Genomic DNA, 21668 nt, shown 5'->3' with positions numbered 1-21668 from the left:
ACATGCCCTCTCCCCCCAAGGGCATCTACTGATGCCTCTGCTGGGCGCAGGGGCTACTGGAAACCTAGGGCTTTGGGCTAGGGTGACAGGAAGTCCAGATGTCCTGGAGAGGGAGTGGGAGGTGGTCAGGGTAGCCACCCCTGGATGCAGCCTGCAGACGGCAGGTGAAGGGAAGCAACCAGGCATCTCCTGGCAGTGGCGTCAGATTTCACTGAAAGCCACGTCGTCCACTGAGCACCTCCTCCTTACCAAGCTCCAGGGAGTCCCAGGGACACCGATACGGAAAAAGACATAGTTCATGATCTCGAGGGAGCTCAGTGGGAGACGTACCAGGAAGTCTCATTATGATACAAGAGAACAAGCTACCATCAAGGGTACTGGGGAAGTGCAGAAAAGGAAGGGCTTAATTCTCCCTTTGACTTGAGAATAAACTCTGCAGAGAAGGGCGTATGTGAGTGGGCCTTGACGCATGGATTCACGTTTGGCAGGAAGAGGAGAGAGAAATGGCAGTCAAAGGAGTGTTTTTCCTGCTTGGTTGGGAGCTGTTGGCACACTCTGAGCTGCAGGTGCATCCCCGAGACTGAGCCACACTCCTCTTTTTCAGTAAGTGAAACATGCTGTTCTTCAGTTTTAAGTCAATGTCTTCTCCTTTATCCTTGGTCTCCAGGGAGAAGGGGGCCATTCCAGCCCTTTGGGACACATCTGGCTTGTCTGGAACTCCCAGTTTGCTCCCAGGGAGCAGGAATGTCTGGATTCTCCTCTAAGTACTGAGCACAAACTGCAGAGGCTGTCTTGCCCTCTTCCTGACCAGACCAGAGCCGACACCTCCCCCAAGACCCTGTGAGAAGTCAAGCTTTGCTGAGGGCAGACAGCCCCACTGAGGCAAAGCAAGGGCTGTGCCAGGTTCACCTTTGCTGTCCCTTTGCTCCGTGCTTGCTCAGGGCCTCCAGATGGCGTGCATGAGCCAGGGAGCAAGCACAAGGTCTTGGGTCCGGGCAGTGCCTACACGGCTGAAGGAGCACTGAGGCTGCACCTGGGGGTCAGGTGAAGAAGCTGGACTGGATGCAAGATAGATGGCAGAAAGCGGGCGGTAGTCACAGGAACCAAACATGGCAGTGAGTCACAATAAGGCAGAGGTGGAGTGTCAGGGACAGGTGGGAAGACTCAGGGACCACGTGTGTTCTGCACATCTGGGAGGAAAGTGAGGCCCAGCTGGACAAATGCAGCCTTCCTGAGTGACAGGACCCTTGGAAGCACTGTGGGAGACGGTGGGGCAGAGTTAGAAGCTCCACGCTGCTCAGCCTAGGGACACCTCTGACTCCCACTAGCTTCCTGCACTGTGCAGCCGAGGGACCCAGTCCTAGACCCCAAGACCCCTGCAGGAGTCGTGATGCCACCCCTCCCTCCCCATATTTCCTTTGGCATCTTCCTGCCCCTGATTGGATGGGAGCTGGACTGGAGCCGCCATGGAGAAACCATGAAGCCGAAAACCTCAGGCCAGAACCCTGAAGATCCTGTGACAACAGTAGCAGCCCCGGCCTCCACCACCAGGCTTCCTACTTCACTGAGAAAATAAACCCTCTTTCATTAAGCCAATTGCTTCACTTGTAGCTGTTCCCTGAGAGACCCAGAGCCCAGCTGGCACCCCATAAATGAACCTGGGTTCTCGGAGTCATCAGAAAGCAGGGAAAGCCCTGTTGATCATCTTGGCAAACCACTGTCACTCCCAGCCACATAAAGCTGTGAGATCTCAACAGCTCTCTCCTTCAGCCTTCCAAGATGCCAACAGGAAAGAGGGCCAAGGTGAAGGTGACCTGACCGCTGCTGCTGCGAAGAAGCAGGGAGCCCAGAAGTTGGTCAATCCATTTGAGAAAAGGCCAAAGATGCTGGCCCTGGACAGGGCGTCTAGCCCAGAAGTGGCCTCCCCACTTTGTCAAATCGCCCTACCACATCCAGCTATAGGGGCAAAGAGCACTCCACCATAAGTGGCTATCCAGGGTTTAACCAGTTCTCCCAGGGCCTTGGACCACCAAGCAGCCATCCCTGTCCCTTTCACACAGAGGAGCTCAGGAGACAATGGGCTGTGGCTCATCTGGTGGAGGGCATCAGGACCAACTACAATGACAGAGACAATGGGATCCCTGTTATTGTCACTGTCACTAGGGAAACAACATCCTGGGTCCCAAACAGCAAGACCTAAAGAATTGCCATTGGGGCCGCCATTGGGGAGTGAGTTCAGCTGCCTTGCAACACTGGTACCCCATATCATGGTGTGAGTTTGAGTCCTGGGAAGGCGGGAGGTGGCCCATGTGCTTGGGTGCCTACGCCCACATGGGAGACCCTGAGAGAGTTCTTGGCTCCTGACTTGAGCTTGGCCCAGACCTGGCTGTTGCAGCCACTTGGGGATAGATAGAAGATCTCCCTCCCTCCCTCCATCTCTGTCGCTCTACATTAAAAAATAATAATAATAAATAAAATCTTTAAACAGAATTCTTCTCCTCCACTTCCTCCTCCCTCACACACTCAAGGTTCCCTCTGGGAGCAGAGAGGCCACTGCTGTCACAACAGAAACTGCTCTCCTGTGCCAAGGGCACTGGTAGGGCCACTGCTTGGGCCAGGACAACATCTCCACGACCTGGGAAGGACAGATCAGGCGTTCTCATTTACCCACAATTCTCTGTCTGACTCAGGCCCTTCATGCCTCCTGGCCTCAGTCTCCTGATCTGGCAGATGGGGCTACAGTGGCTGCTCCAGCAGGAAGTTCGTCTTGCGTCTGTGCTTAGCGCCGTTTTCTTTCTGGCGGAATGAATGGTCTGCTGCTCTTGAAAGAAGCTTCCCAGCTCATAAAACCATCCTGTCAAGATGCTTGCCGCTTCTCCTGGGGACACGGTTGCCCCAGTGCAGTCGTCTGCCGGCTCCCAGCCCAACCCCATCCAATGCGGACGGGACCTGCTTTCGGGGTAGGCTGGAGGTCAGGACAGGAGCCTGGGCTTTCCTGTGGGCCTTAATGCCCAGTGCACCAGCCCTCTGGGGTCACCACATGACAAGGAAACACAGAATCATAGACAGGGCACAAGAAGGGTCCCAGCCACTTAGATGGCCAACTGTTGTCAACAGTCCACATGTGACACAGCTGTGCCCCAGGAAGCCTTAGTCTCTGAGAAATACCACTGGGGGCTGATGGCATCTGGTCATCTCAGTGACCCAGAGACCCTAAGCAAAGTGTCCAGACTGTGTCTGTATCAGGGCTTGCAGTTGAGCCGTCCTCCCCCAGGGAGATCTGCCCAGCGGGCCCGGGGAGAGCCTGGACACCAGGCCCAGCCATGCTGGGGGCAGGCCCCAGAGCAAGGAGAAGGCACTTCCTGTGGGGAACCAGGGAGGGTGTCATGAAGATATCCCCAGCTAAGGTTGTTCTTGAAGAGGCAACCATAGGAGCCAGTAAATAGTAAATAGGCCGGAAAGCAAGCAGCATGGAGCAGCGAGGGTAGAGCCCACTTCCAGGACACTTGATTCTGATAGGGGCGAGTGAGGGAGGGCAGGAAGATGGGCTGGAGACAAGGAGGTCACGGGTCACCCTTTGTCTACAGGGTGACACAGAGGTCACTGCTCCTAGAGGGGCCCTGAAGAAGACCCAACCAGTAGAGGATCAGAGAGAGGGTGGGATTTCAAGGGAGGGGGTCTTCAGAGTGGCCCTAGTAGGACCTGAGTTGCTGCATTTGTTTTTTGGTTTATTTAGATTTTATTTATTTGAGATGAAGAGTTACAGAGAGGGAGAGACAGAGAGAAAGGTCTTCCATCCACTGGTTCACTCCCCAACAGGATTCAACAGTCAGAGCTGAGCCAATCCGAAGCCAGGAGCTTTTTGGAGGTCTCCTACGTGGGTTCAGGAGCACAAACACTTGAACCACCATGACTGCTTTCCCAGGCAAATTAGCAAGGAGCTGGATCAGAAGAGGAGCAGCCAGGACACAAACTGATACCCATATTGGGTGCTGTACCACAAACAGAGGCTTAGCCTAGTAAGCCACAGTGCAGGCCCCAGTGCTGCTTCGGTCCCCAAGTCTGGCCCAGTGCCTGGAAGAGCCTTTGTTATGCTGTTGGTTCAGGAGTGCTTGAGGGGCCAGCGCCATGGCTCACTTCGTTGATCCTCTGCCTGTGGCACCGGCATCCCATATGGGTGCCGGGTTCTAGTTCCGGTTGCTCCTCTTCCAGTCCAGCTCTCTGCTGTGGCCCGGGAGGGCAGTGGAGGATGGCCTGGGTGCTTGAGCCCCTGCACCCACATGGGAGACCAGGAGGAAGTGCCTGGCTTCGGATCGGCGCAGAGCCAGTCGTAGCAATCATTTGGGAAGTGAACCAACAGAAGGAAGACCTTTCTCTCTCTCTCTCTCTCACTGTCTATAACTCTACCTGTCAAATAAAAATAAATAAATAACTATAGAAGGAGTGCTTGGGCATTCATGGGAGGAAATCCATAAAGCCATGGTGCCAGACAACCCCGATGTGTGTGTACCCCTCTGTCCACCAGAGCCTGCCCCACTTGCTGCAACATAAGATGACCTCTCTCAATCTTGAGGGCCTCTCAACCCGATGGAGTCACCCTCATCTTGCTTCATGGCCACTATCAGTGGAGGAGGGACTTGACCTGAGAGTCTGCCTGTTCACAGCATATGCACAGGGATTCCCTTTGGGTCAAAACCCAGAGACACAGCTGCTTCTCCCCTGATTCACAAGCCCAGGGAGGAGCCCACAGTACAAACAATTGCTGCGCAGGCCCATTCACCACCGCTCCTTAAGCCAAATCGACTGGAGGCAGGATTCCCAGTCTCAGTGCCACAGCCTAGGCGAGCACTCAGTCCCAGCAGAGTGAGATGGTCAACCCAGCTACACAAGGACTCTGCTGTCCAGAGACCCAGCTACGGTGGCAACACTATCTGGAAGCCAGCAGAGGCTCTGCCCAGGGCTTCGCAGCCTCCACCGGACACTCAGGTCCTACGCTGCCTCCTTCAGGGCTATGACACTTTGTCCCCACATGAGCTTAAGCCCATCTTCCCAGCCCTGCCAGGAGCCGGGCACACAGCCCGGGCTGCATGAGGAGCTGCCGGTTGTCTTAGAAACTCCATTCCTTGGCCTCTCTGATCATTACTCTTCTCATTTTCAGGAAAGGCTGAGTGGATTTGTGTGGCCACGTGTCTCTAACAGTGATGACAGCCAAGATTGCGCGGGACACATTCAGATGACCGCCTGTGATTCATGGACACTCAGCCTGCTCTAACCCAGTTTGGCAAACCCTTTAATCACAAGGCTTGTATATGAGAGCTTTCTAATGAGACATTTTACATCCATCTTCTAAGAAAATGAAGGGCTGTTATCAAGAGCGGATGGACTTGGCAATGTCCATGAGGTCGTGCTAAGAGAGAATACTCCTACCCCGGAAGAAGCATGGAAGCATGAGGGCAACATCAAGGGTAGAACTCGCCAGGCTGGGACACACAGAGAATCCACAACAGGTGCTTTGGCTTTTTTAGTAACTTATTCTGAAAGAAGTTTAAACTTAAAAAAAGGTATAAAGGTGGCCCAGAGGCCCCACCCAGTGTCCCCCGCTGTTGGTATCTTCCATGTCCACAGTGCAGTTGACAAAGCTAAGAAGCCAACATCGGTCAGTTACCAGAAGATGAACCCCAGCTTTTCTTCGGATTTCTCTGGTTTTTCCCTTCCAGGACCCAAGGCAGTGAGGCCATGTGTCTCTTTAAGCTCCTCTGGTCTGTGACAGTTTCTCATTATTCACAACCTTCACATATCTGAGAACCAGTCAGGTGTTTCCAAGAGTGCACCTCGGTTTGGGTTTGTCTGATGTTTCTCCCACCATGAGACTGAGATGATGCATTTTGGAGGGGGAGAAATACCACACAAGTGAGGTGTCGAGGTGTCTCCCTCATCACACCCTCCCAGGCTCCACACTGCCAACCTGACTTATCCCCAGCTATGTTGACTTGGTCACTGAGCCAAGGTAGCCTTTGCCAGTGTCTCCACTATAAAGTAGAGCCGGATTATTTTAATGTCTCCACTTCTAAATCTTCCTGGGGGAAGTGCCAACAGCAGCTTCTACATTCATCCAGCTCCCTGGGCCATGCCTACTTGTCTGGGGATGACAAGCGTTTGTCAAAGTCCCCACATGATCAACCTCACACGGAACTTCGAGTGCTTGCACTCCATCAGGAATTGTATGCCAGGGGAGGGTAGTCCCTGGCCCAGAGAAAACTAAGAGTTCTTGAATTGGTGTGCTCAGAAAAAGCCTGTGAGTGCAAGAAAAATAAACATGTTCATATTCATGACCACAGTGTTGCTCTGAGAACCCATATCTTCTCTATCCTCAGAAAGGTGGGTTGAGCTGAGTGGATCCGGTTCCTTCTACTCTCCTCTCTTCTCCTCGTCTTCATTTCCCTCCTTTGTCTCCATAGCTTCTTTCTTCCTCTCTCAAATGACTACAACAAGTGTAATTTTTACGTATGTGTTGGGCCTGGTAAACAGAATTCTCTCTGCTCTCCTTCCTTTATGAAACAGAAAATTGGGACCATCTCCCTTCCTCTCCAGGAGACATATGGTGAGGCCTGCTTTACACAAATGTGGTGACCAGTGGGGCTTTGCACAACCAGCAGTGGTTTTCTAATGTGTGGTCTGGCGAGTGAGAGTATTTGACACCAGGGTTGTCAGGTCACCATGACCAAACCTCAGACTGCAGTAGAGAACAGTGCATTAAAAATATCCTCGTGCTACCACTGTGTTTATGGCAGGAAGAAGGGCTGAGCTGACCTCAGAGCTCATGTGCTCCAACTGCCTCGTCCTACAGGTCAGAAACTAGAAACTGCTGGTAGGAAGACACTCCTCTGAGGGCACTGAGCGAATGAGCCCAGCAGTTTGGACTCTCAGGAAGCTTTCCACTACCCCGTGATGAATTCTGCCTTGGACAATGGCTACCTTTCCCTGACACCACCATCCATCAGTAAGCTAGAATATAAAAATCCCACACAGGCACTCTTCCTACACAATCAGTGCCATGAACAAGTTGTAATTTAATCAAGTCGCATCTCAGAATTTAACCTAGCTGAGCAAAACACAGGTCGGCGTCAGCACCAGTTTAAACCTCATGCCTGGCTTATAGCTCCGCCTACTTCACACAGAGCTCAAGGCCAGGCTGGGGTGCTCAGACACAAGGCTGGAATCCAGAAGATAAACCTTACACGTTGCAGATTGCTCAGGAACATGACTGCTCTGGGTGTGGTGATGCAACTGGCATGGCCACAGGTTTTTATAGGCCTGGGAATGAAGGGGCTGGCAGCCGGCTGGCTTAGCACCACAGCCAGCAGCCCGCGGAGGTGTTAGAACTGGGAGCAGGGTCAGCATTCCTCAACCGCAGCAGGGGACGTGGCCATCTCTCATCTCTCCACTGCAATTGCCTGAGCTCTGGATGTCCCCAGGCAACTGAGGCTGGGAGATCCCACAGGCTCCAGATGGCCAGCATATCTGTCTGTCTGTCCTATCAGACTGTCTGCTCCTTCTGCATTCACCCAAACGAATGTATCTCCCAAATGACGGGAGAGCAGGATACTAGAGACAACCCGGAGAAAAGTAGCCGGAGCACACGAGTGTCTCAGGCAGCTGTGTAGACAGACGGCACACGGCAAGATGTGGCACATCTGGAAAAGCACACACAAGGCAAAGGTTGAGGCTCTGCCTCCAGACACCCCAAGTACCTGACAAATATGTCAGTGGCATTGTTAAAGAACTCTGAATACATTCCGCCCACAGCACTGGTTTATTTGGTTGTCGTAGAGATTTGCAAGCTTACCCAAAGTCACACAGTGAAGCAGCCATTCAGATGTTGTTATGGGAGAAACTTCTGGGTGCCAGTGGACTCCCCTAACCATATGGGGTCCCCTCAGTGTCCAGGCAGGAACTGGTTGGTGCTGAATCTAGCAGGCCCCCTGTGCACTCGTGTTGGGGTCCCAACAGAGAGTTAAGATACACTGCACCCATGTGCAAGAGATGTCCAACAAGCGTCTTCTCTCAAAGCTAGACTCTGAAGCAAAATCCCACGTATTCACGGGTAAAGCTTCCCCCTGCGTTATCAGCCTGGGTACTCCTTGCTCCCCATCTATACTCTATACTGCAGCCTTATGAAGCTTCCTCCCTGGTCCTTCCACGGGCAGTGGTCTTCCTGCATCAAAATCATCCCCTTCTGTTGAATTCCAAGCTCTTCTCCTCCAAACCCATCCAAAACTCCCCCTCCAGAAGTCTCTTTTCTCCCCAGAGCATCTTGTGTGCATGACTCCGAAAGAATTCCTTCTGTATCTATCCTCTGTCTCTGATGCTCAATAAACATCAAATTGCATTAACATCAGCAATTTCCCTAATTAGGAATTAAGCCCCTGCTTCCAAGCATATAGGAAGCAAAACAGAAAAATCAAGTCCTCAAGACCCTAGAGACCCAAGGCTCGCACTCGCTTCTATTCGCACAGCCATAATTCAGCTTCATTTTTGGTCTTAATGAAAAGCATTTGCAATGTTACTAACGTTCCTCTGGGCCTGTAAACATTTTTACTCCAAATATATCAGCTGCAAAATGTTGGAGCCCTTCTTGGGGAAAGAGCTAGAGGGCCAGATAGGTTTCAAGCCAACAACCAGGGGGTGGGAACTCAGACCCTACTCGGAGCAAGTGACCTAGCACCTGGGTGGGCGTGTGTAATTCACAGGCAGAACTAGACTAGTAAAACGAGAAGGGGAAATGAGGATATTTTTGTTCTTTTCCAAATGGTCCCCCACCATACATATAAACCCACATGAAATAGTTCACAACTCAAAGTACAAAGTGGCAAATGTCGTGATGTTTGGAGACATTTGGGTCCCTCCCCTGCTACCATGATCCAAGGCGGTCCCTCGGCCTCGGCCTCTCACTCACTAACAGACAAAGCCAACCAAACAGGTGAAAGCTGGAGCCTTCATCCCCTCTCAGCTGCCAGGGACAATGAAATTAAAAATGTAATGACTTTACATCAGAGGGAAGTATATCCAGGCCACACGTGAAAAGCGGAAGCCGGCTTGCCGAGCCCACAGTGCAGAACGGAACACCAGCGACTGAGGAAAGTGGAGAAGAAGGAGCAAGTCGCGAGCTGTGCAGAAAGAGGGGTTGCTGCCCGGCCATCTTCTGCTTATTTCAAGGAAGTCTGCCATCTCTGAAGATACGAACTTCTAAGAATAGCAAGGCTATGTTTGGATTTTACGTAGCCCTCTTCTCTGGCAGAGACCCTAGATAGATTACAAAGCCCTGTGAAAGCTGGAAAAGCCTTACCTTCGACAATAGCTACAGGAGTAGAAGACACGGGGATCATGAATATGCTAATGGCTTCTTCCTGCTATGGCCTTGCGGTATTGAGGTTTTAGCCCTAACGTGTACTGCAATTGATGCTAAATCTAACCATCGTGCAGTCTTCAGCAGGACCCCCGCTTCACATGAAACAAGCAGTATGAATCACAGATGTGCCGGGAGGGCCCCCGGAACGCTGAATAAGAAAAGTGTCTCCCTGCAGACTGGTGATGATTTAGTACTTGGGTAAATGCTCTCTCCCAAACACAGCAATAACCTGCTGGTTCAAAGGTTACGAGTACAACGGAGCTTTAAGCATTTTTAAATTAATGCATTACATAAAGGCAAATCAGGCAGCAGCCATTTCCAGATCCCCGGAGCTACCAGCAATGGGTCTGAGCTCCGCAGAAATGCAAGCTCTCTGAGGACAGATCTGCAGCCACCGCAGCTAAAGCCAGCATCGACGGGTATCTGTTGGACGAGTGGTTGATTAACTGATTAATTAACCTTTATTAATGAAGGAGAGTATCATCTTCAGGGATCACCAGCTGGCCTAGGAGACTCACTAAACACACAGCACTCACTGCACGAAAGCCTGCGGGAGACTTGTCTGTTCCTAGTACAGTAACAAATGCAGACGGCCAAGTTCTCCCTCATTTGCTCAAGCAACACTTATCAATTGAGTAAGTACCGTGTTCCAGCCTGGGGTCAGGGCAGAACTACAGACATGGACAGAACACCACCGACAGAAGAAAGCCTCTTTAACCCAGCCTTGCACGGTGATTCCTGGAGCTCTGTGTGTATGTCCAGGCTGGCGGAGGGCTGGGAGGTGTGGTCATGGAGAAGCCATCTTGTAGGAGAGGACATCTCACTAAGGCACAACCCAGGACATGTGTCCCTTTGACTCTGGCTCTTCCTTGTGTGCATGTGTTTTGCCCCAGGGATGTGCAAAACCCCAGAGGGAGAGTCACAGATGCTGCGCAGGGATGGACTGTGTGTGTCACAAAGGCATCTTGGAAAGTTGGCGAGGACCGAGTTACAAAGGACCTTGGATTCAGAGAGAAGAAAAGCAGCAAGAGTTTTAAAGCTACACAGGATGTTGGACAGAGTGGTTTAGAAGACAGAGTTTAAATCAAATCATCTCGGGTTGGACTCCAAGCTTTGCAGAGGAGCAGTCACGGGGTGTGGGACAAGCTAAGCTCGTTGAATCTGAATTCCTGGTCTGTAAAGTAGAAGCAATACTATGAATGCCTCATAGAGTTGCCACCCATTCCTAGTAAGTGTTCAGTAAGCCATACTCTTTTATAAATGGAAGCTAAGACTCGGGGAACCGAAAGTACATGTGTAATCCATCGTCAAGCCCCACGCGCGCCATCTAACTCCGACTTCCACTCACAGCGGACACTCTAACTCAGTCACAGGCTGCCCCTGTTGGCTACAATCAACCCATCTGCTAAGGACACCTCCCCTGGGAAGGACTCCTTGGTTAACTCAACAGAGTATCATCTCCTAGTCTCTGAGAGCAGGAGCAATTCTACCTTGTTCTGCAGAAATGTCTCTACATCTGCCCCAGCAAAGCTAAGGCTGCCTGAGGGCGGAGACCACCTTTGCCAGCATCAGAGCCCCTGCTGTGACTCACACAGATGCAGCTCAGTGCATATGCATTGTCCTTCAGCCCATCACGGGTAAACTTGGACCTGCCTTTGACCTAAGATCTGCTTCCAGAACCACGTTCTCCAGAGACCAGAGAGACACTCTCCACGTCACTGTGGTACGGAGCGGAGCTGTGGACCACGCTCTGGTCCCAGGCAGGAGAGGAGGCTGTGGGAAAGGCTGGAGGCCCCACTGTGATACGGAGCAGGAACCCAGCCCATAACAGCGTCTGGACCGTGGCTGGGCTCCTGCCCCTGGAAACAAGGGCAAGCCTTCTCTGCAGCCCTGACAGCATCCTCCCACCTTCCCCCTGGGTCAGCACAGCCTGGCTAAGCCTCCTGCCCCCTGGGGACCACCAGCAGCACAGAGGAACCCAATCAGCCACCTCCCTAGGGGACCACCAGCAGCACAGAGGAACCCAATCAGCCACCTCCCTAGCCCGTGTCCCACCACAGCCTCCATCACCTCACTGCCCCATGCAGGCCAGAGTGGTGTTTCTGAACTACAAACCCAGACACGCGACCTCCCTGGCCACGAGCCCCAACCATGCCCCATCCCAGGGGGCTGTGCATGGAACTGAACTGCCACAGTGTGAAAACATAATGTGGGGGGTCTCCATTTATGCCAGACGCAACCACTGTGTCTCTGGGCACCTGGGCTTGCTCGACTCCCAAGCTGCATCTTCCCGAAAGTTCCACCTACGTGTCTGCTAGTTCACACATCAGTCCATGCAACTCCCATGTAGATGGAAGGGCTGGAAGATTAAGGGGTGACACTGCCAGACTTGATACACGCTGTCCCTTCCCCCTGACCTCAGGTGTGGCAGGTCCCTTTGTTCAGTTATGTGGAAACTCCAACTCCCATTACAAACCAGAGGCATCATGCTTGAGATGGGGGGGCAGGGCTGGAGACCCCCTCCCACTGCCATCTCTCTTCCTCTGAAGGTCCTGAGATACCTCCCACTTGAACACCTGGGGTCTGCCATCCTAAACGAAGCTCTGCTCTACATAGGACATGGGTGCTCAGCAGGGCAGGGAGCCACTGCCTGGGCCCCTCCTGACCCACAGAGACACCCCAGCTGGCAGGAATAAGGTCACCGCCACACTTGGACAAAAGCCCGGGGGCCTGATACAGCACTGGTGGGGCTACAAGGGAAGGCACAGGGAGCCGGGGAGGCCAGAAAAAGCAGTCAGCACTCGGGCAACCAGGCATGGCTGGGATGGGCCGGGTCCCCACAGCTCTGAGATAAGGAAGGCAAGTCAGCGAGGGCAGTGCTGCTGTGGGCAGTCTCAGGGGCTCAGGGGGAGGCAGGACTTGGGCTGGATTTTGAGTAATCAAAAGGACAGCCACGGTTTATTGTGTTTCTACTGCATACTAGGCACTGTGCTTGTATTACTCCCCATCCTTACCAAAATCCTGGAAGATAATCCCATGTTGCTAACAAAGAAGCTGAGGTTCAGAGAAGTTCCCTGGTTGCCTAGTCTGTTAATGTCAGAGACAGGATGAAAACCCAGGTACATCTCATTCTCAAGCTCATGCCCCATTGCTGCATGGGATAAAGAATCCCGAGACAACTCAGAACAGGAAGAGGGGACTCCAGCTCCAACCATACCTAAGCCATGTGACCTGGGGTAAGTGGTTTATTCTCTGATACTTCCTCTCCTTACCTGACAGTAACACCCTACTGTTTTTCTAATAATTTGAAAGACAGAGAAACAAAGAGTTCCCATCCACAAGTTCGCCCCCAATATGCCCACAACAGGTAGAGCCAAAGTTGGGAGCAGAGAATTCAGTCCAGGTCTCCCTCACAGGGACCCAACTCCTTGAGCCATCACTGCCGCCTCCCAGAGTCAGCATTAGCAGGAAGCTGGAGTCAGGCATCAGAACCAGACATGGAACCAGATACTCACACAGAGGGCAAAGGCATCTCAACATGTGCCTTAACCACTATGCTAAATGTCCACCTGCCCCTCCCCCACACACACATTATTTATAGATCCCAGTGTACTTTTATGTGAATGGATTTTTTAAATGTAATCCTCATGAAACCAGGTCCCCTTACAGGGACCTGTGCTCTCTGCTTCACACCCCCTGTAGTGTGCTAGGAAAAACATCCTCCAGTCAAAGCTGCCCAGACACCTCATTAGCCACAGAGGTTTTCTCCCTCTCACTCTTCTTTTTAAGGCTCATTGATTGATTGATTGATTGATTTGAAAAGCAGAGTGACTGAGAAAAAAAGGAGCAACAAAGAGATGTTTCACAGCCAGATCTGGTCCAGTCTGAAGCCAGGATCCCAAAACTCCATCTGAGTCTCCCACGTGGGAGGCAGGGGCCCAAGAACTTGAACAACCTTCCACTGCCTTCCCAGGAGCATTAGCAGGAAGCTGGATCTGAAGCAAAGCAGCTGGGACTCCAACTGGAGCTCCAGTACGGGATGCTGGAGTGGCAGAGTGCTGCACCACAATGCCAGCCCCTCACTCTTGCTCTGAAGTGTCTGGTGTCCCATAGCCTAACTTTCTGCAGCCTGTCTCCCCTTGGGACAGCTGGAAGGACAACCTTCTGGCTCCAGATTCAGTCACTGTTCACCCTTCAAAGCCCCACATTATCCTCTTCCACCTTAGCTCTGCCAGGCCAAACACTGCCAGCAGATCCCTAGAAATTAAAAACAAGAGAAGACGTTTGGGTGGGCTGTTGGAGGCACATGGTTAAGGCTGGGCATGGAGCTATGGATCTAGAGGAGGGATCCTCTCCAGAAAACAAGAAAGGCTGGGGCAAGACCCAAGCCGGCCTGGCTAACGGTGCTGGCATCGCAAGGCAGTCTCTGACATCCCCAAGAGAATAAAGGACAGCACAGCTGCAGCTACACGAGTGAGAGCCCACACCTGGCCCTACAGCCTGCTGGGCCTGCTGCCACCAGGCCTCGTGGGCAGCGCTGACTCACGGGGGGACGCAGGGGACAGCCTGGCCCAGCTCTCAGCACGTCTGACTCACCGTCTCCTCCGGAGCCACTGTACAACATTCCATCTCCCAGATACAACATCCATCTTTTGTGTGACTGGCAGAAGAGCGTTCTCATGTTCTTGGGGCCATAAACCGAGCATCGAATTTTCCACAACTTTCCCTGGTAAGTGTGCCTTGTACGAACGTCTAAAAAAAAAGTCCATTTTGGAGCCTGAACACTGCCATAACTCTTCAGCTGCCTTAGTTTCTCCTAAGGTCATTCACCTAAGGGGGACCAAGTAACCACAAGGCTGGGTGGCCAGACATGCTCAAGTGAGTATTTCATACTTAGCAGACAGTCACAGGACGACGTTTGTACAACATGGGAACAATGCCCCTTGGGATGTCCACGTCCTGTATTGGAGTGGCTAGGTTTGACTCCCACCTCTACTTCCAGTTTCAGCTTCTGGCTAATGCACTCCCTCAGAGGTAGCAGGTGGTGGCTCCCTGCCACCCATGTGGGAGACCTGGATTGAATTTGCAGCTTCTGACTTCAACCTTTGCCCAGCCATAACTATTGTAGGCATCTGGGCAGTGAGCCATAGATGAGAGATCTCCGTCTGTCTGACTTTCAAATAAATAAAATTTTAAAATACAGAAAGATCCCTGTGTCGGTGGAGGGCAACAAATAGGCGTCACGCATGTACTCTCCAATCCTCACCACAAGTTTACAAGGTCAGAATTATCATTCGTTGTAAATTTGCGGAAACTGAACCCCAGAGAGGTTAAACAGCTTGCTGAACGCCGAGGTTCAGGCCCAGGACTAACCCCAGAGCTTGTGTGCCACGACTGAACCAAGAGTTTCTGGAAGCTCAGTCCCAACACGCACAGGCTGAGAGCAGCTCATTCACCTGCACCCAGCCCCGCCTGCAGGAAACTGGGTCCATGTGTCTCACTGAGCACAACCCAGGACTTCAGCCCTGCCCCTCCCACTCCTGAGACCAAGAGCTCCTGGTTGCACCTCCTAGGGAGAGGCAAAGGGTGAGAACCAGCAGCCCCCTAGGCACTGCGTCCCCCCCTGGGAAATGACTGCCCTCTGCCAACCTGTGCCAGACTCCATCCTCAAGCCCTGGCATGAACCCATCTGGGAGTTACAACAAACCTTGGGCATGAAGGCCTCTTCTGGGACACAGATGGTCCTTGGGAGCAAGCTGCTCACCTGCATATGGCCAGGCAAGCACTGCCCAGTTGCAGAGAGCATGGGCCGGACATTCTGTCACCCCTTCCCACGTGCTATCTGCTCCACACTGTGCCCTAGAGGCCCACCTGGGGCTGTAGGAAGGGCTCACATGCCTTTGGTTTACACTTGTGTTTGACAGTGGAAGGTGCTGGCACAGAACAGCAGGTTGAGAGGCCTGCCACTGGAGTCCCGGCTCCTCCCACAGCCTCTCTTGAGCCACACATCCATGGCTACAGGTGCAGCTTCTGCAACTGATTGCCCCCCCCCAACCCGGCTCCCATGGTTGCCCATCCCACTGTACCTCATCACCCTATGCTCATGGTCCCAGTCCCTTTGTTAAACTGCCTCCCATTATCTCCATTTGTTCCTGCCAGGACTCCAGTGCATCCTGGACTGGTTAGGGCAGAGGCACTGATGTGAGTATGAGCAAGTGTTGGGTCAGTGGAAGCTACTTCTCTGACTTTTCTGGGCTTTCATCATTATCAAAGTCTGGAGATATGAAATGCCACTCATAGTGCATGTGTTCCTTTCAACTAGCTGCCACACGTGGCAAGTACCCACATTCCTGCTAGCCACCGCTGCAGGTCCTGGCTCAAACTCCTCAAGCACTGTTGAGAAAGGCCTTGGCCTCAGAGCCTTGTGGGACCCACAGGTGTGCACACTCGTATTCAGCACACTATCCAGATATTGTCATGGCCCAAAGCAACATGGGGAAGAGAACGCATTTCAGGGAATTAATATGAAGGTGAATAGTAGGAGTGAGGGCCTTCCAGGCAGAGTTCACAGCACATGGAAAAGTATGCATGCATAAAAGAGGAAGAGGTGTTCCAGGTACCATGAGTAGGCATCATGACCAGAGCACAGAGTGTGTACAGGAATTGGTGGGTGGCAGGACCTGGTGGTCATCCTGCTGCCATGCTTAGAATTCAGAAGGAAACCCACACACACTAAATTGTCAGTGATCGCTGCACGGCCTGTGTGTGCTGCTCTGCTGAAAGCCACAGTGGCTCTCTGAATGACAAAGGAAAACCTCATCAAAACATTACTGGGTTCAAATCCATGCTCTAGAAAAAAAATGAGATGCTAAAAGTCAGAAAATAATGTCGCATATTTTGAAGTAATAGTGTTTTCAGCACACATATTTATGTACTAGTATATTTCTGTGCCAGCTATTCAGAAGTAGCTCTCAAAAATGGATATTGGACGGATGGATTGCAGGGAAGGAGAAAGGAAGGAAGGAAAGAAGGAAGGGAGAGGGAGAAGGAAAGAGAGGGAGATTGGTTGAACAGGCAGAAGGAAAGATGGTGGGATGGAAGATGGATGATTCATAGGGGAAAGGGAAGAGGTGCAGAGGGACAGGGAGGGGAGGGAAGGGGAGGGAGGAAAGAAAGGAAGGAAGGAATAGAGTGCAAGAATTCATGAATAAGTGACAGAGATAATTAGATGTTCTGAAAGCATTCATCACTCCCCATCATTAAGTCTCTTTCTCTTTTTTAATATATTTTAATTGACACAATAATATACATATGAGGGTACCTCAAAACGTTCATGTAAAATGGAATTTGTGCAAAAAAAATTGAAAACTGCATAGTCATAATGTGCATTTTTCATGAACTTTTCAAAGACCTCATATGTACATGGATTTCAAAAATTTTTTGCACCAAAATAAACATCTTTTAATCCCATTTTTCAAAATCTTTTTGGAGTACCCTCATATTTATGGGGTACAATGTTACATTTCAATCCATGTGCACAATGTGTAATGACCAGATCTGGTGTATCTGGGTAACTAGCATATCCCTCTCTTCAGATGTTTATTATTTCTTCACATTGGGAACATTTGAAACCTTCTCTATTTTGAAACACACCATTAATTTTTGTCAACCGTAGTTGCACTACTGTGCTAAGAACATTAGAAGTTTTTCCTCCTACCCAGTGCACCACAACCATGAACCATCCCCTCCACATCGAGCCTCCTTCTGACTCAGTGAATGAGCTCTGCCTATTGCCACAAAAACTGAGAGCCTGGAGAACGTCCAACCGAATGGGAAGCCAAATTCAAAACTCCCAGAGCCTTCATTTTACGGAGTGCTGACCCCTGTACAATCCCACAGGAGAGGACCAACGCGCCCATCCTTCCCTCTTCTGAATCTGCTCCCTGGACAATGTGGGGGTCCCGCCTGCAAGAGGACAGTACCCTGGGGAACACCCCAGACTGTAAATTCCAAGGAACATTACAAGCAATTGAAGGAAACTCTTGCAATTTTGTGAGCCACAAACGGCTCCAAGGAAAGTCTGGGTCAGTTTTCAGACCTGGCAATAGCTCCATGGCAGGACAGTGGCCATGAAAAGGCCAGTTTTTCCTTCCCCATTTTCCCAAAGGAAAGGGCCCTGGGATGGGAAGGCTGTGCTCTCCCCACCTGTGGTTTCATGCTCAAGCCAAGTCAATAAACTGAAATACGGCTTTGGTTCAGATGATCCTCGAGGAGGAAAACAGCAATTTTGTCTTCAAAGGGACAGATCCTGGAGCCAGGAAATAAGAGTTATGTTTCCGGGCTGTGCTGGGGGAAGGCCGGGCTGCAGATTTCAAAGGCCCAAGCTCCCGCCGAGACCAAGGGTGGCTGGAGTTGGCCCAGGCTTTGGCAAAGGTGGGCACCTGTCTCCTAAGGAAGACACCAGCTCCTTAGTGGACGGAGACGATGGCTCAAGGAGAGTGGCACCTGCCGGGAGGGTCAACAGCACCAGGACCCAGTAACTGCTGGCACCTCCCAGAATAGAGAAAGGGGAGCAAACAGCCCATCTGTGGAGTATGAGCAGTAGAGGATGTACACAGCAAAGAGGGCTGCCTTTGAAATGCTGAGGCCTCATGCATTCTCTGCCTGGCATCTATGTCCCTCTGTGGCTTCAGCCAAATGACTCTTCTTGGCCTCCATGTTCTCATCCATAAGATAGACACAGTCACACTCGCCCTCCTTATCTCACAGCTCCTATGAAAGGAGGAATGGGAGACTGCCTCAAGGGGCCAGCCAAAATCACCAGGAGCAGGTCTGTAGCTGAGGAATCACTCCCAAGGTCTTGGAGTCATCCACACGGGCATGGCATCCTCATGGGCGTGGCAAACCAGCCTGCTGTCTTCCTGCTCAAAGAGGTCGAGCTGCAGACCCTGCCCTGCCTGGGCTCCCCTTGCAGCTCTGCATGAGCATCCTCAAGGCCATCTGCTGTCCCAGCAGCCCAATCCCTGAAGACTGCGCAACCCCGACACTCGATCATAACCGAGACACGGCGTTTAAGGCTGACCCAGTCCCATGACTCACACCTATGTCTTCCTGGGCACAAGGCTACACAGGGAGACGTTTAACGGCTTTCGGCACTCAGGGGAGCCTGTGTTCCCCTCCACCCCGGGAAAATCTGCAAGATGCCAAAAGGTTTATTTTTCTAGGATTAACACAATGACAGGGAATCGGCCATATATATTGTTGAACATGACGAGCCAAGCATTTTTCTGTAATTTCTACAATCATAAGGAGGAAATTTGAAAGAGGGAGAAGAAAAAAAAAGCAGCCGGTGTTCGGCTGGTCTTCATAGAAGGCAGCTTCCAAAAATAACAGCCATTGCTATGACTTAGCAACAGCACAGTGTGTGGGACAGTTGTCTGAGACAAGCAATGGAACATATGAGCAGGAGCTTCCTGAGAACAAGGGGCTCAGGCAGGACAGACTGACCCAACACAGAGAACACTGCAAAGGACAGGAGCTCTCCAGCCACCAGCCCCTGGGATGTGCCCTTCCCAAGGCTCCCACAAAGCAGAGGCATGTGAGACTCACTGCCTTCATACCAAGGGCCACGGGCAGGGCATCTGACGTTGGCCCTGCATGACCTACAATTGATTAACTCTGGATCCCTCGGCCCCTGAAACCTCACGAAGTGACACCAGGTTCAAAGAGAGACGAGGGTCAGATATGAGCTCAGGGGCAAAGACACCCAGGATGGAATCACACACAGCTGCTCCCTGCCAATGCCTGGTAGCACCTGGCATCAAGGGTTCAACGTCAGGGTCCTCAAGCACACTCAGTGTCACAGAGGAAGACACTGGAGGGGAGAGACACAGCATGGGAGAAGAAAGCACCGGGCCCGGTTGGGAATCTGGAGAGAACAGAGCAGCTCTGTCTTCCCCACTTTCCACCTCTGGGGCCTAGGATCGAGTCCTTGTCCCCACCGGGTTCTGTAGAAGCAAAGCGAGAGTAAGAGAATTATAGAAATGCAGTGGAGGCTAGAAGCCGACAGCCAAGAGCCAGGCCCCCCACCTTGGACCCTGCACTTTGGGGAGGAGCCGGAAGAGAGCCTCAAGGCTGGCAAAATGCCTGGAAGCAGGAGCTGTGCCCCCCAGCCCCCAGACTCTGGAGAAAGAGGCCTCCCTGGGAACGGGTGCCCTGGCTCACGGACAGCATCCAAGCCACTGCAAGATGCAACCTGGGGTCACACGGCCACCTTGCAGGGGCAAGAACTTTCTAGCTGCCAAAGTGACCAGCACAGCAGGCAGTGCCTCCCCCAGCCCTCACCAGGACCCAGCCCACCCAGCTGCATCCTCACGCTTACCCTCTTTTGTCTCCGTAGGGCCTCAGGTGAGCAAAACAGGTCTAATCCCCAAGGCTGAGTTGGGATCAAGAGTGCTACTCAAGGGGCTGGTGAGTGAGGCCCTGCCTGGGGTCTGAGGAGTGAGGGAGAAGACAGGGCCTGGAAAGGGGACTCCCAGCAGGAGGTACATCCAGCAGCTCAGTGCTGGCCCCAGCCTGGCCTCTCCTCCAAGCCGTGGAACCCAAGGGAGATGCCAAACAGAAAAGAGACGGCAGACGCTGCAGAGACAAGGGACGCAGCCCTGGCACACCCTGCTGGGTGCCAGGACGTGGGCAGCCCAGCCTCAGAGAACTCCTGGTGTTTGGGTTCACGGGAGGGAGCAGCCCTGCCCCCCGCCCCCTGCTGCAGGAGGTAGTTTCCACTGAGGAGTCGGGGAGTCGGAGGAAGCATGAGACAAACACCAAATGTTTTACCACTGGAAATAAAACTGAAAAGGGCCCTGGAACCCACTTGATCCAGAATTTCCAGGAGAGGTTTGGTGTGAGTGAGTCACCAAGAACACAGTATCTGGTTCCCAGGGCCAGGAAGCTGAGCTCGGTGGATAGTTAAACAGAGCTTGGGGAAAAGTGGGTCAAAAACACTCACCCGGCACCTGCTCCACAGCCGAGAGGGTTGCCTCCATCCTTTCCAAACCCAAGGGCAGGCGATCTGGCGGGCACGCTCCCCATGCTTCTCCCAGAGGCTACACAAGGACAAGCAGAGTGGAAACTCAAGACATAGAGAGGGACGTGGATCTCTGCCTGCTCACAACACTGCTCTGGACCTTCCGTGTTCTCTCTCTCTGCCCAGGGACAGCATATATAATCCATGCTACCCTCCGTACCTGGAACCAGGATGAACCGGGCCTGGGAATGACTGCAAAATAATCCTATCACAACACAGGGCAAGCCTCCCTTGTCCCAAATGCTTAGGGTCAGTTGTGCTTCAGATTTCACGGTGCTTCATATTTTTAAATATTTGCATAGAATTCCCTAGTTGGTCAGCGCTCAAAAGTCTGAGTTGGGATTTTCAGATTACAGATGCTCAAGCTGTTGTCGTAATCTTAATAATACTATGACAAGGTCTTCTTGGGTACACCAAAAATGCTGGGCTTTTGCATGCCACATGCAGAGACAGCCCAAAGCTGGGTACTGACGTCCCAGCCCACATCCCAGGGGGCAGCGAGGACCCCACGTTGACTCAGGGTGAAGTGCACTCACAGATTCAACAGATGAAAAGCTCTCACCACCACCACCCACAAACCACCCCTGCCCCAGCTCCTGCCTCCATGCAGACTCCTCCAGGTGCTGCAGAGACATCCACCCTCCCTCTGCCCAGAGCTGGACCAAGGACAAGCCTCAGCTTTCCTGCTGCTGGCCAGGCGCTGGCCTTTGGGGGCCTGGGAGGCTGAGGGCAGCCAACACTGGCTGCCACCGGAGGAGGAAGCCATCACCGGAGGGAGCCGGTTCAGATAGATGAAGATCTGAGTCCTTCCTGGGCAATGTCAGGCCCAGTGTCCTCCACAGATTGGAGACGGTATTAGTACCTGCCGCAGGGGCAGTGTAAAGATTAAAACCTACCAAGCCCTTAGTGGGAAGTATGAACCATGGTGTGTGTTCCATGAATATCACTGTAAATACGAGAATGAGTAAACCCCAAGAGTCGATGCACTAGGAGGTCAAGGCCTGTCTGCTCCAGACCACCTCCTGCCAACCCAGCAGGCACTGCCAGGTCCCTGAGACCTCTCAGAAGGAGCCTGGTCATTCAGCCTGCTGCTAGAGTGCATAGCTCCTGGGGCCAGAGGAAAATGGAAAGCCTGTGACCCCACCCTCGCCTTCCCATCTTCTACTCCCTTGCAGT

Source organism: Oryctolagus cuniculus, chromosome 2 (genome assembly GCF_964237555.1).
Source record: "Oryctolagus cuniculus chromosome 2, mOryCun1.1, whole genome shotgun sequence".
NCBI classification, from domain to species: Eukaryota; Metazoa; Chordata; class Mammalia; order Lagomorpha; family Leporidae; genus Oryctolagus; species Oryctolagus cuniculus.
The sequence above is the reverse complement of the archived record's forward strand: the minus strand, read 5'-3'. Positions refer to the sequence as shown.